Here is a 14,683-nt window from a genome sequence, read left to right on the forward strand (position 1 = left end):
GTTGGGCTTAATTGAAAAAGTCTTCTTCTTCGTTTGCCATGCCCTAACGGACATCGCCGACGGCGACCACCTTTGCCATCTCTCTCCTGTTCTTAGCCATAGAAAAAGAATTTGGAATTAAAAAGTAATCGAAGAAATAAGTTTTTACCGTATTTTTTAACCGACGAAAAAACGGAGGAGGTTCTCAAGTCGACGCGTATACGGCGTATATTTTTTTTTGTTTTTGTTTTTTTATTTTTTTATTGAAAATTTTACTAGAATTATAACATTAAGTACCTTAAATTCGCCAAACTGTGAAACAGTTTGTTGGCGGTGTGTCTCCACGCATAACTTTTTACAGAGCAGTCCGATTTTGATAATTCTTTTTTTATTGGAAAGCGAGTTTCCTTGCGGTCGTTCACTTGGAGTATCCTATTCTATCGGTACTGTAATTGATCTCCTCGACCCTAAACATTCCCTTCACCCATGTAACGTGCTGAACGCCTGTTACTCCTAAACATTTCTGGATCGTAAACGGCTCCCTTGACCCAAATACGGTTTTGCGCATTGCGGGCGCTCGGACACCGACGTCTTATTTGTCTAAATTTATAATAATACTAGCTTTTGCCCGCGACTTCGTCTGCGTGGACTTAGTAACCCCAGCTAGAGTAAGAATAGCGCCTGGAGAAAGTCTTATAGCAATCATTCAATTTGAGCGTAATATGCACACAAATATTAGGCAACTCATTAATTATCTCAATTCCACCATAATTCCACCCCGCTTGTTACCCTCTTAAGGGATGATTTTCGGGATAAAAACTATCCTATGTCCTTCCCCGGGACTGAAACTATCTCTACGCCAAATTTCAACTAAATCGGTTCAGCGGTTTAAGCGTGAAGAGGTAACACACAGACAGACAGACAGACAGACAGACAGACTTTCGCATTTATAATATTAGTATGGGTATGGATTTAAAGTTTATGGATCACATGACTTATTTTGTAAGTTGTATTTAACCGGCTCTTCTTAGAACAGGTTAATGATAAAGATAGTTTATTATTCAAGTAGGCATACACCGTTTGATTTGATACGGGCTTGACCAAAGGTGAGGGTTTTCAGTTAGTGTAAGAGCTCTTTCTCACTGACGTCCAGTTTTTTGCAGGTACGGTTTTCTGCAGGATCCAGTTTTAAATAGTATAAATGCTAATATAGTAACATAAGTAACGTTAACACGATCATTCGGAATCATGCACGCATACTACAGAAAACGGGATCCTGCAGAAAACCATACCACAGAGCTCTGTGTTGAAGTTCTAGACTTGTAAAATTGCATGTTAGGTTTTTATAAAATGCGTTCCTTAGGTGTACTGCGTAACGTATATTGTATATCTACTCCCAAAATACTAGAAACTAAACATATTTATTGACTAACTTTTTCTGCATTGCATCAGTTTTCAGACAAAGCTTCAGTTAGTCACTGGTGAGTCAGTTCTGAAATGAACATTTCGTGGAACCCGAGGGGGATACGTCTCCCTCGTGTCTCGCCATGGTGTCTGAGGGGGATGCTGTTTGTTTTTGGGAAGACAGGTCCATTAGAATAGGAATTTACCTTACCAACAGAGGGGCATTCCATTCCATGAGCTGTCTCGTACAAACGCAAATGCGTTAATTCGTATATCACTTAAATTTTTTCAACGTTTCGTTTCAAATCGATAATTATATTTTACTGAATATTTTTCACACCCATTGTGACATAATAAAACTTATATACCTTCAAATCCTCAGAAAATTCACTTTGTGAAATGCTCATAAACTTTTCAATCAACTTTCTGGGAGATTCTGTTTTTTTTAATAAACCAAAAATTGATTGGTTTATTAGAAAACACAATCTCCCTAATGAGGGCGCTACAGGTTGGTCGAATCAGTCTAAACCGAAAGGATCAGCTCATTTATACTCTTTTTTTGAGAAGAGCTAATATGACCTTGAATGAAGTATATTATGTATATACATAATTATCATACATATGTATTCTGTAGTATATTCTGTCCTTTTCTTCAGAAAATTTTATTCTGAAAGGTACATTTACTTAACTTAATTCTTAATAGCAAAAAACATAAATTGTCCTGTAGCAAACAAAACATTGAACGGACGACCTCTCAGTACCCTCCAGGGTTCGAAAGGATAATTATCAATGATAGTTATCTTGATAATTATCGCGATAATTATTATCGATTTGATAATAACATTAATAACCTAAAACTTACGAAGATTCTAAGACGAGATTTTAAAATTTACTAAAGAATTTAAAGAAAATAAATATTGCACCATCCACACCTGGGATAATTATCCGATATTTATCGCGATAATTATCAAAGACTATAATTATCTGGATAATTTCGAACCCTAATACCCTCTCAAAGTTTGTCCTATATACATTCCAATTCCACCTTCAGCCCTTTAATAAGCCTATTATATTATAGGTATGTAAGATATGCCTATGACTAATTAGTATTGTCGCGACGTCTAGCCTCGATGGCGTCATTAAAATGCCTATTGACTTGAGATAGATAGTTATGTATATGTTATCATTCACTTATTACCCTTGAACTCTGTAAAGTATATTTGTGTCATTCTTAAGTAAAAGGTACCACATTTGTTGCTTACCATAAGGGTGAGAATTGCTTGCATCTCTACACGAATAACTTGTCAGAACGTCCTTGTATGGTGAGCGACAATGTGGTACCTTTTACTTGTGAACGACGCATTTGTCCTTGTAGTGTTGAAGCTACCATCTTGAATCTCAGCTTTCTATGTATAGTAAAATACATTACCCTCCTTTGCGTCGCGCCGTCTGGTAAAAATTGTGACCTAGGCTTTCGAAAGTTACAAAAAAATACTCAAACCGGATAAGTGTGACAGTGTCAATATAACTCGACTTCCGTCCGAGACTATTTCCTAAAGAATTTCTTCTACATCGGTAATCGGTCCAACCGTTGAAGTATGAAAAGGATACATATACTATAAAGTACAAATAAATATAAATATGGACGTGCGCTTTTCATACATTTATAAAATACTTCAATAAATGGAATAATGTCGATTAACCTTTCGTATGCGCTGACAAAAAATTGCTATTTAAATAGCAAGCTAGACAACTTCATGGATGTTACTTTATGGAGCAGATCTGCTACTAAGCATACCAAAGGTTACTCAAATCAGAAAAAAAAACAAAAAGTTGTTTCGCCCAACGTGGGGCTCGAACCCACGACCCTGAGATTAAGAGTCTCATGCTCTACCGACTGAGCTAGCCGGGCTGTGTCCGAGTGACCCAATTTAGCTTACTGCTTCCGAGCAAGGTTAACTCTTGAAAACGAGTTTGCCTTCTTGTCAAAATGGCGTAACTTCATATAATTTACATGCCGCTTACGCTCTTTTGTAACTACTAAGTAGTGTTTTAACCGTAAGAATTGTGACGACCCACGATCTTATGTGAAAGATTATAAGAATTGTATTAGATTGGAGCGCAGCTACTGCTGTTATTTTTAACTAGCTACCTATGAATAAATTTGATTTTTAAATATCGAATGCGAGCAATATTAGAGTTGCCAGTTTAAAGATTTATTTTTATGTCCCCATAAATACGTAAGAGCTGAATTATGGTTTCCGTTTTGAAATAAAATTGTTAATAAATTATTGAAACGAAAATAAATGTAAAACAACTTTTAAAATAATGTACTATTTTGTTTGCTTTACATTATGTTTCTATTGAAAGTATGAATAAGAGCAGACTTTTTACCGACTACTTTTCTTAAAGATTACAAGCATTATCACGAGTGTATATCAACTTACTCTCTGTCATTATACTCATTATAAAATTCTTTACTTGCAAAAAATAAATGCACCGGTATTTCGCAAAACACGCGCAACATGAAGATGTTGATACAAATCCTCGCCAGTCTGCCTGTGACCACGAACGTAACGTCACATTCGAAACGTCAGGCCATAAATAAACGTCAGTTTTTACGCGATTATTCTCCCGTGGACCCGTGTTAGTTAATAATTCTAAATGTGTTTTTTTTTTTTTTAAACTGCTGTCATTTTACTCCGTAAATCTCATCTGTGTTTTAAATCCTAATAGGACGGTACCATCCATGTGCGGGTCCGACTTATTTCGGCTTTTTAACGAAATCTCAATAATTATTGGCCATTTAGTACCGTTATTCGGTTTGTAAGATATTTGTGGGTCGTTCGTACCGTATCGTAGAACAAATAATTGACCGATCACCGACACACTTAGGCCGTATGTAGTCTTCGCCGCGATTTGTTCTGTCACGTTAAGCTATTTTAGTTCATAAAAATATATAAGCCCTTTAAGTCTTTGCGTTGGTTTCTAGGGACACCCGATATGTATGTGCGGATCAGATTGAACTGAATACATTGTCATACTGCATACCTTGCTTCCATACCTATTTTCATACCATTCCGTTTCAGGCTAATCTCTATATAGTAAATGTCTATTCCGCAATTTCAACTGGCAGAATTTTTCATTTTATTGTGCGGATCAGATTGAACTGAATATATTGTCATACTGCATACCTTGCTTCCATACCTATTTTCATACCATTCCGTTTCAGGCTAATCTCTATATAGTAAATGTCTATTCCGCAATTTCAACTGGCAGAATTTTTCATTTTATTGTGCGGATCAGATTGAACTGAATATATTGTCATACTGCATACCTTGCTTCCATACCTATTTTCATACCATTCCGTTTCAGGCTAATCTCTATATAGTAAGTGTCTATTCCGCAATTTCAACTGGCAGAATTTTTCATTTTATTCTTATCATGCCACTGACAATATCAATGTCATTAAAAGTAATGTTATTCATACGAATATTATATTATATTGATTATATTTGCCCCCAAAATTATAAGTAGTGACATACTAGTTCGTTGACGGTTGGGTACTTAATCCAGTAACTATTTTACACAATAACTCATAATTTACCTGTTTTCGCCGTAATCGGGCAAAAAGCGTTGTTTTCGTAAGCGGAATTTGCTACAGGTTAATTCCTAATGTGTGGATTGGTCGATGATTGATTTTACGTTTTTTTTTTCAGATACGCAACCATGCAACGACGTAGGTTGTGAAATTTGGACACCGACGGCGGAAACGTAAGTTTACTCTTACAAAATAATATTTTTTGTGGATGGTAGTAAAAATGGTGCGCTGGTGGCTTAGCGGTAAGAGCGTGTGACTTGCAATCCGAAGGTCGCAGGTTCAAACCCTGGCTCGTACCAATGAGTTTTTCGGAACTTATGTACGAAATATCATTTGATATTTACCAGTCGCTTTTCGGTGAAGGAAAACATCGTGAGGAAACCGGACTTTAATCCCAACAAGGCCTAGTTTCCCCTCTGGGTTGGAAGGTCAGATGGCAGTCGGTTTCGTAAAAACTAGTTCCTACGCCAATTCTTGGGATTAGTTGCCAAGCGGACCCCAGTTTCCCATGAGCCGTGGCAAAATGCCGGGACAACGCGAGGAAGATGAATGAATGGTAGGAACATAACCCTACTCATAGTGTTGTGTTCCTGCCGGTGAGTATACCTAAGGTTCCCATAGCTTAAAGAGGGCGTGGAATCTACTCGACCATTCATATTATAACATGGCGAATGTTCGCGAGCGCGGCCCTCACGGGCGCACGCTGTAGACCACTTCTAAGGATCCTAACTTCTATGGTGGCATTCGACTGCGCAGTTTTAGTATAGTAACCAGCTGTGCAGTTGAACTGCTTAAGGATTGTTGATCCATCTAAGGTTCAAGCTAATTTGGTTGCAATACTAACGGTATGAAATGTACAATGTAAAATAAACCCTAAATGGCTCAACAATTAAAGTCCGTGACTGTACGTTGTAACTAATTCTAGTCGGCGATGTGCACATACGTCCTTGTGACGAGACGAACCTAATTGACAGTTAACGGAAGTGCCAATGAACTTGACGGGAAACGGACGTTCTTATTTTAAAATTTGGAAATTGTCAAGGCGTTCAGTGTTGCAAGTTTTTAAAATAGACTATTTGTGACGGTAATATTGGATATTGGTGGTAAATTTATATTATCTAACTTATGGTTGAATCCTATACAATACAGTGTGATGGGTCCGAATAATATGACCAATGTTTACGTAGTACTAGAACCCTTGCAGGGTAACTACATACGACACAAGTGCCCAACAACAGCAACAACAACACAACAACAACAACAAACAACAACAACAACAAACAACAACCAGGGCTCGGAACCGGTATTTTTTAAAAACTCCGAAATAGCCCAATATTTTAATTTTTTTTATGCTCATTACGTAGGACTGAATCATGTATTTAGGAAACAATTTTGCATTATTAAAAGTCCCATTAAAAATGAAATTATATTTAACAAAAGAACGAAAAAGAACGTAATAATACCGGTATTTTTGTATGGAGCAAATAACGGTTTCCGACCCCTGACAACAACACACAATCACAAGAACAAGTGTTCTTTGCCCTTTCCATTGGATTATTTTGTCAACAAAATAAGTATAATTCAGAACCAATTTGTCAACATCGCTTTAGATCGCTCCAGATATTCTTTTACGCAATATTAGTGACCTTGCCAAAGAATTAGACATATGTGTCGAAGTCTACTCAAAGGTCCCTCTTTGGCGCTAACCATAAGAACGAGATTTGCTCGTATCTTTATACTAATAACCTGGCGTCCTTATGGCAAGCGACAAAGTGGGACTTTTTGCTGGGAAACGACACATTTGTTCTTAATAAACAATAAATATAGTTTTGCCCAGGACTGTATACCATCTTAACGGCCGGCAACATGGTATGTTTGCCAGACTACAGTGACTGTAGTCTGTGTGTAGTCACTACGCATAAAATACCCTCGCAAAACATTCAACTCGGTGGCTCAGGTGGCTGTAGCGCTGATTTTTATCTTTCTCCTTATTTGTGACAGTTACCCCATATTCAAACCCCCCCCCCCCCCCACTTTGTATAAATAAATGTAGCAAATCAAGTGGGTGCACCCTCGGTGTCTTTTTATAGAATGTTTTGTTTACGTTAAACGTCGTGGTCGTGTCTCGCCCACTAGTAGGCATTTAAGTAAAATGTAAACTGAATGTAGCGTTTGATATTTTTAAACAGACCAGCTTTAGACCGTTTTTAGGGTTCCGTCAACGGAACGGAACCTTATTACTAATACTAAGACTCCTCTATAGTTTTGAATGATTCACGGTTAGTTTCACTAGACTTATATTGACCGAACTCACAATAAAATACAAAAGGTAATCACGGTCTATATCCCGGTCACTATAAGTCTCCTCTGTCCGTCTGTCTGTCTCTCTGTCTGTCCGTCACCAGGCTGTATCTCATGAACCGTGATAGCTAGACAATTGATATTTTCACAAATAATGTATTCGTGTTGCCGCTATAGCAACAAATACTAAAAAGTACGGAACCCTCGGTGGGCGAGTCCGACTCGCACTTGTCCTATTTTTTGCAATTCAGCTTAAATAAAAAATAGTTATAGGGGTAAACATGCGTATGTTTTAAAATCCCTGCCTAACAATAGTATTGCTGCGTGCAATAGTATTGGCACGTTGGCTACGCACCCTGACACCCCCCTTCCTCTTTAGCCACTTCTGGTCACTGTATGAATCTTTAAAGTATCTATTATATAGTTGGCAAGTCAAGCAAGTCTAGTCAGTAGAAAAAGGCGCGAAATTAAAATTTTCTTCATTTTTTAAATTTACCGCCTTTTTATACTGACAAGATTTGCTTGACCGACTATAATTACCGCTATTAATTGCGAAAGCCTTACAGCTACTAATCGCACGCGGTCATTGACTGCTCATGTGCTCATTGGCCACTAGTTGACCTCATCTAAAGTTCAATATCATGTGGTCATTAGTCCAAGTCGTGTAAAAAAAGACCCTGAATTGCTAGCTTTTGCACGCTTGGTATCACTTCTGTATATATGTCGGGGGCCGATCGTAAGATCAGGCAGATCGTAAAGGGGCCGCCGGACGACAAAAACTCGTCGGATCGGTCGGATCAAAAACTAAGTAATCCGACTCACGCTTGATTGCACATTTTAGCACGATAGTTTAAAAAACTTCGTTTTTTGATTTTGTCATTTGCCCCCAGAAGTGGCCCCCATGTTTAAAATTCATTTGTTTACGTTACATGTCCATCTTAGGGTCACAAACTTACTTATGTATACATACCAAATTTCAACTTAATTGGTCCAGTAGTTTCGGATAAAATAAGCTGTGACAGACGGACAGACGCACGAGTGATCCTATAAGCGTTCCGTTTTTTCCTTTTGAGGTACTGAACCCTAAAAAACTAGCCAATGATTCTGTATGTCAAAGTCCTATGTATCTGTGTATGTAAATAACTATGTATGGCTATGTATGATAACTGTTAAAAACTTCACGAGCTAGTACCTTTTGTCATGTTCATGTCAAAGTGAAATTATCAAGTAAAACTGGTAACCGTTAACTGTCGCTTATGAGCGTGGGAAATGCTTTCAATTATGTGTTGATGTTGACAAATTGTAATAAATATCCTTTGCAAATGAAATTCTACCTTAAACCGCTTGTAATAAAGTTTAGTTTAAATCGGTTGATCGGTACATGTTCGCGATGTTCGGTGCTGTTCCTGACTCCTGACGTTCCTGTGAAGTTCTATTTTGAAAAATAAAACGATTATCGACCTTAATAAGAAGTGATAGTGTATTTTAAATCGGTTTAAAATTGATGACGCGTAACGGACTGTATTATTCGATTTACAAAAATTATATACGTTGAATAAGGAAAAATTACGCGAAACTCTGCGCAGGGGGCGCCACTACCACAATCTGAGGGTCTATCGTAAAACAAGAAAATCGTAATTTCGTTATCTAACATCTCTGTCACTCTTATTCGAGCGATAAAGAGGCAGATAGCTAAATTTCGGATTCGCGTTTCCCGGTAGGTCCCCTGTAAACAAACCGCCTTGATGCATCAATGTCATATTTTATGATCTCTGAAAACTTGTCAAAAAACTGTTAAAGGCACAGTATGTATCAGTGTTGGCCGAACGTTAATTGCAATTAACCAGTACAAATTGAACCGTAAACCGCAACGGACGATTACAGTTTACGGTTAAATTTATACTGCTTAATGGTTAATTGCATTAACGTTTCGGCCAACACTGGTATGTATAAGTGTTTATGGAACTACATGAACGTATCCTTTAGCTGTATTTTAAGATCTGTGGCAACACTAACAACAACTAGACATGGCGTCGATTAAAGGCTGTGTTATATTTAACTCTGTGTTTTAATTAAATAAATAATTACAAAATGATGACTCTGTAAAACAATATTATAATAAGAATACCAAGTCTCTGTCAAACCTTAACCCTAACCAAAATTATATATTAAAAAAAAAAAAAAAAAATACAGACCCTTACCTTGGTCTGTTAAATTATAGAAATACAGAAAAGCCATACCAGCCCTCACCGGCTCAGTTAATGTACTCAAGAAATTTAAACTCACTTATACCTGTATCTCTGAACGGTCTTAAACCTAAAGTAGTAACTATTGATAAACAAAAATATGAGCAATATCATGACTCTGTAAAACAATATTATAATAAGAATACCAAGTCTCTGTCAAACCTTAACCCTAACCAAAATGTTATGTTTAAAAAAAGTATTGATTCTCCATGGGTTCCAGGCAGGGTCCTTAAACGTTGTGATGAGCCTCGCTCATATTTGTTGGTGGATGATAGTGGTAGACTCTTTCGTAGAAATAGAAAATAATGATAAGCCTAAAATTACAAATGATGGTAATATGTTTGATGATTTAGATTTAGATATTACAACAGGCACCTTAGCACCAGCTGTTAGCTGTAGTAGTGATAGGAATTTACAAAATAACAATGTAACAGGCACTTCCCCTAATAATGATAATGAAACTTTGATTGATACTCCTGATAATGGTGAAGTTTTGTTAAATAACGATAATTTGGCTGGCCCTTCTGCTTCTGGTAATGTTCCTGTTATAAATGCTCCTCAAGCATTAAAAACTAGAAGTGGCAGGATAGTCAAGGTGCCTGAGAAATTAAATCTGTAAGTTATAGTAGTAGTTTATAAGATAAAACATTAAATTGTTATTGTTTAATATTAATAAAAGAGGGGGGATGTTTATGGAACTACATGAACGTATCCTTTAGCTGTATTTTAAGATCTGTGGCAACACTAACAACAACTAGACATGGCGTCGATTAAAGGCTGTGTTATATTTAACTCTGTGTTTTAATTAAATAAATAATTACAAAATGAACAATAAGTTATTCTATGCTTTACTAAACGGGCTACTGCTGCACTCTGGTGGCAGAACATTGGACTAATACCCCCTATTTACAGCAAATAGGGTATTACACTGTATTTAAAATAAATTATACACATATAGAAATCATCCATATTTAACTCAGGAGGAACACACAAACAAATTAATGCCCTTACCGGGATTCAAACCCAGCTCCACGAACACCGTTATTTAGCAGCTACAACGTATAAGACAGCCAGACAAAATTACTATAATTGTGAATTTCTATCCGAGATTGCACATGTCTGACATGTCGTACAATCTTGGTTTTGCGGTCCGCTGTACCCAATGGCCTGACACTCTTTTATAGAGAAAGATAGTCTTATTGCGATTCCTATAAGAGGAAAGAGAAAATAGTGCCATGCTTTGTCCTTATCACCGACCGGGTGGCATCATAAGTAGGAGGCGATGGCGAAATACCGAAATTTATAAGAGTGAAGGAGAAAAAAATCCTAATGCTGCCCAAATTTTATATGAATATTATTTCTCTTACCCCCTGACCCGGTCGCTCGGTGGCGCGTCTATTACTTGTATATACTATGGCTGTACCCAATTGCCTTAGGAAGCTAGAAAGACTGGGTTCTAGTCTTTCACTAGAACATAATATATTTATCCTTAATACTAAATCGAAGAGTATGGAAATGCATTGTACCGTGTATATATTGAATAGATTTTCAAGCTAGATACATTATAAAGAAAATCATGCTTAAAATGAGAGAATAATTTAATTCCTATCTTGTAGTAGTAGTAAAACACTTTATCGTACAAAAATCAAAACAAAACAGGAAAAATAACATTCTTCATTAATACAAAGGCAAACAACAACAAACAAAAACAACAACAATTCTATATAGGTACCATAATAAAAATATAATAGTATTGTATAATTAATAATGGATGTTTTTTTTTGTTTTTGTAATTTTGGAGACTCATTTGCTGAATAAATGTTTTTACTTTTATTCTGTACCTGTCAAGTGTCAACATTGCTTTATACTTTATATAATAAATAAATATAATGGACTCCTTAACTCAAAAAAGTTAAGTTTGTAAAATGCATGCTTTTTAAAGAAATAAACAGAATATATATTTTTTTACATAGTTAAGAAGGGGAGTGTGATGATTCTTAACTATATGAGGCTAAATTTGTTTATACAAATTTGTATAGCATCTCATTAAAACGTCCCTTGTTGATTTGTAGTATACTAGTATCGTGTAGGTCAGTTTTAATAGCCTGTGCCATATCTTTCGTGTAAAATAGTTTTTAAGACTTTAAAAAGTTGAACTCGGATGTTGACCAGATGGCAACACTAGAGATGTCAAATGGAGAGACGGAAAAAGGCTTGAGATTTTTGTGATAATATAAATAATAGATAATAACGAATAATTATAAGAAAGTGTAATTCCCACCCAAGAACAATTTAAAATAAAAATGTACAAAAGATTCAAGTATTTATCAAAGGAGTAAAGCCAGGATATTAGAGAGGAACAAAATATTTGGCACGTACAATATGAAAACTATGCAAAATATGTACCAGTAACACTAGCCCTAGTCATTTTCGGGTTGCCGCCTACCGTACGTCACAGTCCGGTTTAGAAAGCAGACGACCAACCGGTCGTGAGTACTGTATCTCATATCATCGCCCACACTGTTAACTTACAGTTCGTAAACCTTGTTACAAAAGGCATAAGGTTCACCGATGGACAGTTAAGAGAGTCGCTGTTTGTACAGTCGCCATCAGATATATCGGAGCGGCCAAGGCGTTCACAAATATCTGAACACGCCTCTATTGTCAAGGCGCTAGAGTGCGTGTTTAGATATTGTGAACACCTCGGGCGCTCCGATATATCTGATGGCGACTATACCTACCTATATAATAAGGCGTAAATTCAGCCAGTTCATTGCTTAACAGGGAATCTTAATTGATCGTTGTTAGTCTTTATGTGTTTGTAATAAGGGTTATATTCAGTTAGTTCAGTGTAAATCAGCACTCTTGACCGTTAGTGGACTTTATGGCCTTGAAATAAAGGTTAAAATGTGTAGTACTGGGCTGTCGAACGGACATTATTATATGTCGAATGGCTACTGGCTAGTAAAGTGAGAAAGTTCCGCGGATCAGTAGTAAGAACTAAGAACTAACAACACAGTCTTTTATATATTTTGCAAAAATGCGACACAGACGAACTGTATTGGATTGGACGAACTACATTAAGTTATTATTACTATAGAAAAGCCATACCAAACAATGAAATTGTCGCAATCGCAATCTGTACCATGCGACCAAAACGTCGTAAGTCGTAAGCGCCGTAAAATTGAGATTTACGCTCCGCTTTTATGGAAACAATAAACACACTGAATAGCTAGCCATACACGCACGGATTTGCCCGTCGGATCTGCCTGAAAGATGTGTGTGGCGAGAAATAGACACAGATTTGTCCGCCGGATGCCCGTCCGCTGCCCACCTGTGTCTATTTCTCGCCACACATTGAAGGATTTGTCCGCCAGACACATCTTTTAGGCAGATCCGACGGGCAAATCCGTGCGTGTATGGCTAGCTATTACTGATGGTTTGTTGTCAAAACAACAACAATTCATGGCGCAAAATACTGGTTCTCTATGCCAATTCTATTACAGTTATAACAAGGGCCAATTATTATATTAATAATTATTTACATAACCAACAAATCAAACAATACCCTGATAAGTGTGGATGGCATTCGTTTTTCATTGGGAAACATTCCACCTTGGCTGACAGTATTATTGTATTGTATTCATTGTTCACATGTGAATGAGATGTTGAATGGAATGGTAAATCGGATTAGCGGTTTTTTTTTACAAAAAATGGCAACGGGGTGAAAAACTCGTCACTCAAATTTTTGTTTTATATTGGCTATACGAACCAGAAGAGTATCATACTAAAGTTTACGCTCCGTAGCGAACGAATGTATCTGCCATTGCGAAAAATATTGACCGAAACTGCCTGAAGATGTAATAACAATTGAAACAATGAATATACAGTGGATTTCGGATACAACGACGATGAAGGGACCACCGTAATTTGGTCATTATATCCGGAAGTCGTTATAGGCAAAGTTGAAAAAGTCCAAGAAAAATGTTTACGCTGGTATGGACACATCCTCAGGCATCCCGAAGACCACATGGTGCGAGTAGCCCTAGACATACCAACGACGAAGTGTGGGCGCGGAAAGCCCTCCGCCACTTGGCTAACGACGGTCCAAAAAGACCTGAAACAAGCAGATATGAATATGAAACCCAGATATCGCACAAAATCGCCTGGAATGGAGAAAACTGACAAGGAGAGCCGACCCCAGATGATAAGAAATGGCGCAGGCAGATGATGATTGATGATGTTGATGATAGGCAAAGATTGCCCTTTGACGACCGATTCCGGTCGCAATATCCGAATGGGATTTCTAAGAATTTGTTACAAATAGTTCATTAAAAACCGTCCCTACACCCGGATTCGGCGTTACACCCGAAGTCGCTATATCCAGATGAATCTTGTACTAAAGTATGCTTTTCAATTCATGGGACTTTGAATTTACGTCGCTATAGCCCAGTGGTTCCTAACCTTTTTAGTACTGTCACCCCTTTGACTAAATAGGGAACTCGATTTTACCTCTCCTCCATAATCATTAATATTTTTTCTTGTAGAAAGGGACCACCGTAAAATGCCAGTTTTACCCCCAGGTTAGGAACCGCTGCTGTAGCCGAATGGTCGCTACAACCAAGGTGATAAATAAAATCCACTGTACACTCTAATGATCTGTAGGAAAGCAAATGATACGCTCACGTTGCCATCATAGCGCGTAATAGTCGTAATCATTAGTGCATGGCGAATAGTTTTTCGTAGCTTAGGGGTCCGTGTGTATTTTACTCGTAGTACGGTAGCGACAAACAAGCATCAAGTTGATGTTTTACCATTATAATTGACTAGCGACGCGCCCCGGTTTTGCACGGGTGCAATGCTGATGTATTATACACATAAATCTTCCTCTTGAATCACTATCTATTTAAAAAAAACGCAACAAAATCCGTTGCGTAGTTTTAAAGATCTAAGCATACATAGATACAGACAGACAGCAGGAAGCGTAATTTTGTGAGCTGCGTAATTTCAGCTGCAGGAATTCTAATACATAATGTCGGCAGACATGTTATTTTGCGTCGCCGCCGTGTGAACCAAACAGGCATTTTGTATGAAACTGAATGCAGCCAAAAAATAAGAGCAACCGACATTACGCAGCTCACATGCCTCACAT

The 14,683-nt window shown here is 37.3% G+C and overlaps 1 non-coding gene across 1 annotated transcript; it reads right to left on the reverse strand.

The window, feature by feature from the left end:
- Nucleotides 1–3,222: 3,222 nt before the first annotated feature.
- Trnak-cuu (transfer RNA lysine (anticodon CUU)) lies at nt 3,223–3,295 on the reverse strand. The gene has a single exon. It is a non-coding gene; the product is annotated as a tRNA-Lys (tRNA).
- Nucleotides 3,296–14,683: the final 11,388 nt, after the last annotated feature.

This window comes from Cydia strobilella, chromosome 27 (assembly GCF_947568885.1).
Source record: "Cydia strobilella chromosome 27, ilCydStro3.1, whole genome shotgun sequence".
Classification (NCBI taxonomy): domain Eukaryota; kingdom Metazoa; phylum Arthropoda; class Insecta; order Lepidoptera; family Tortricidae; genus Cydia; species Cydia strobilella.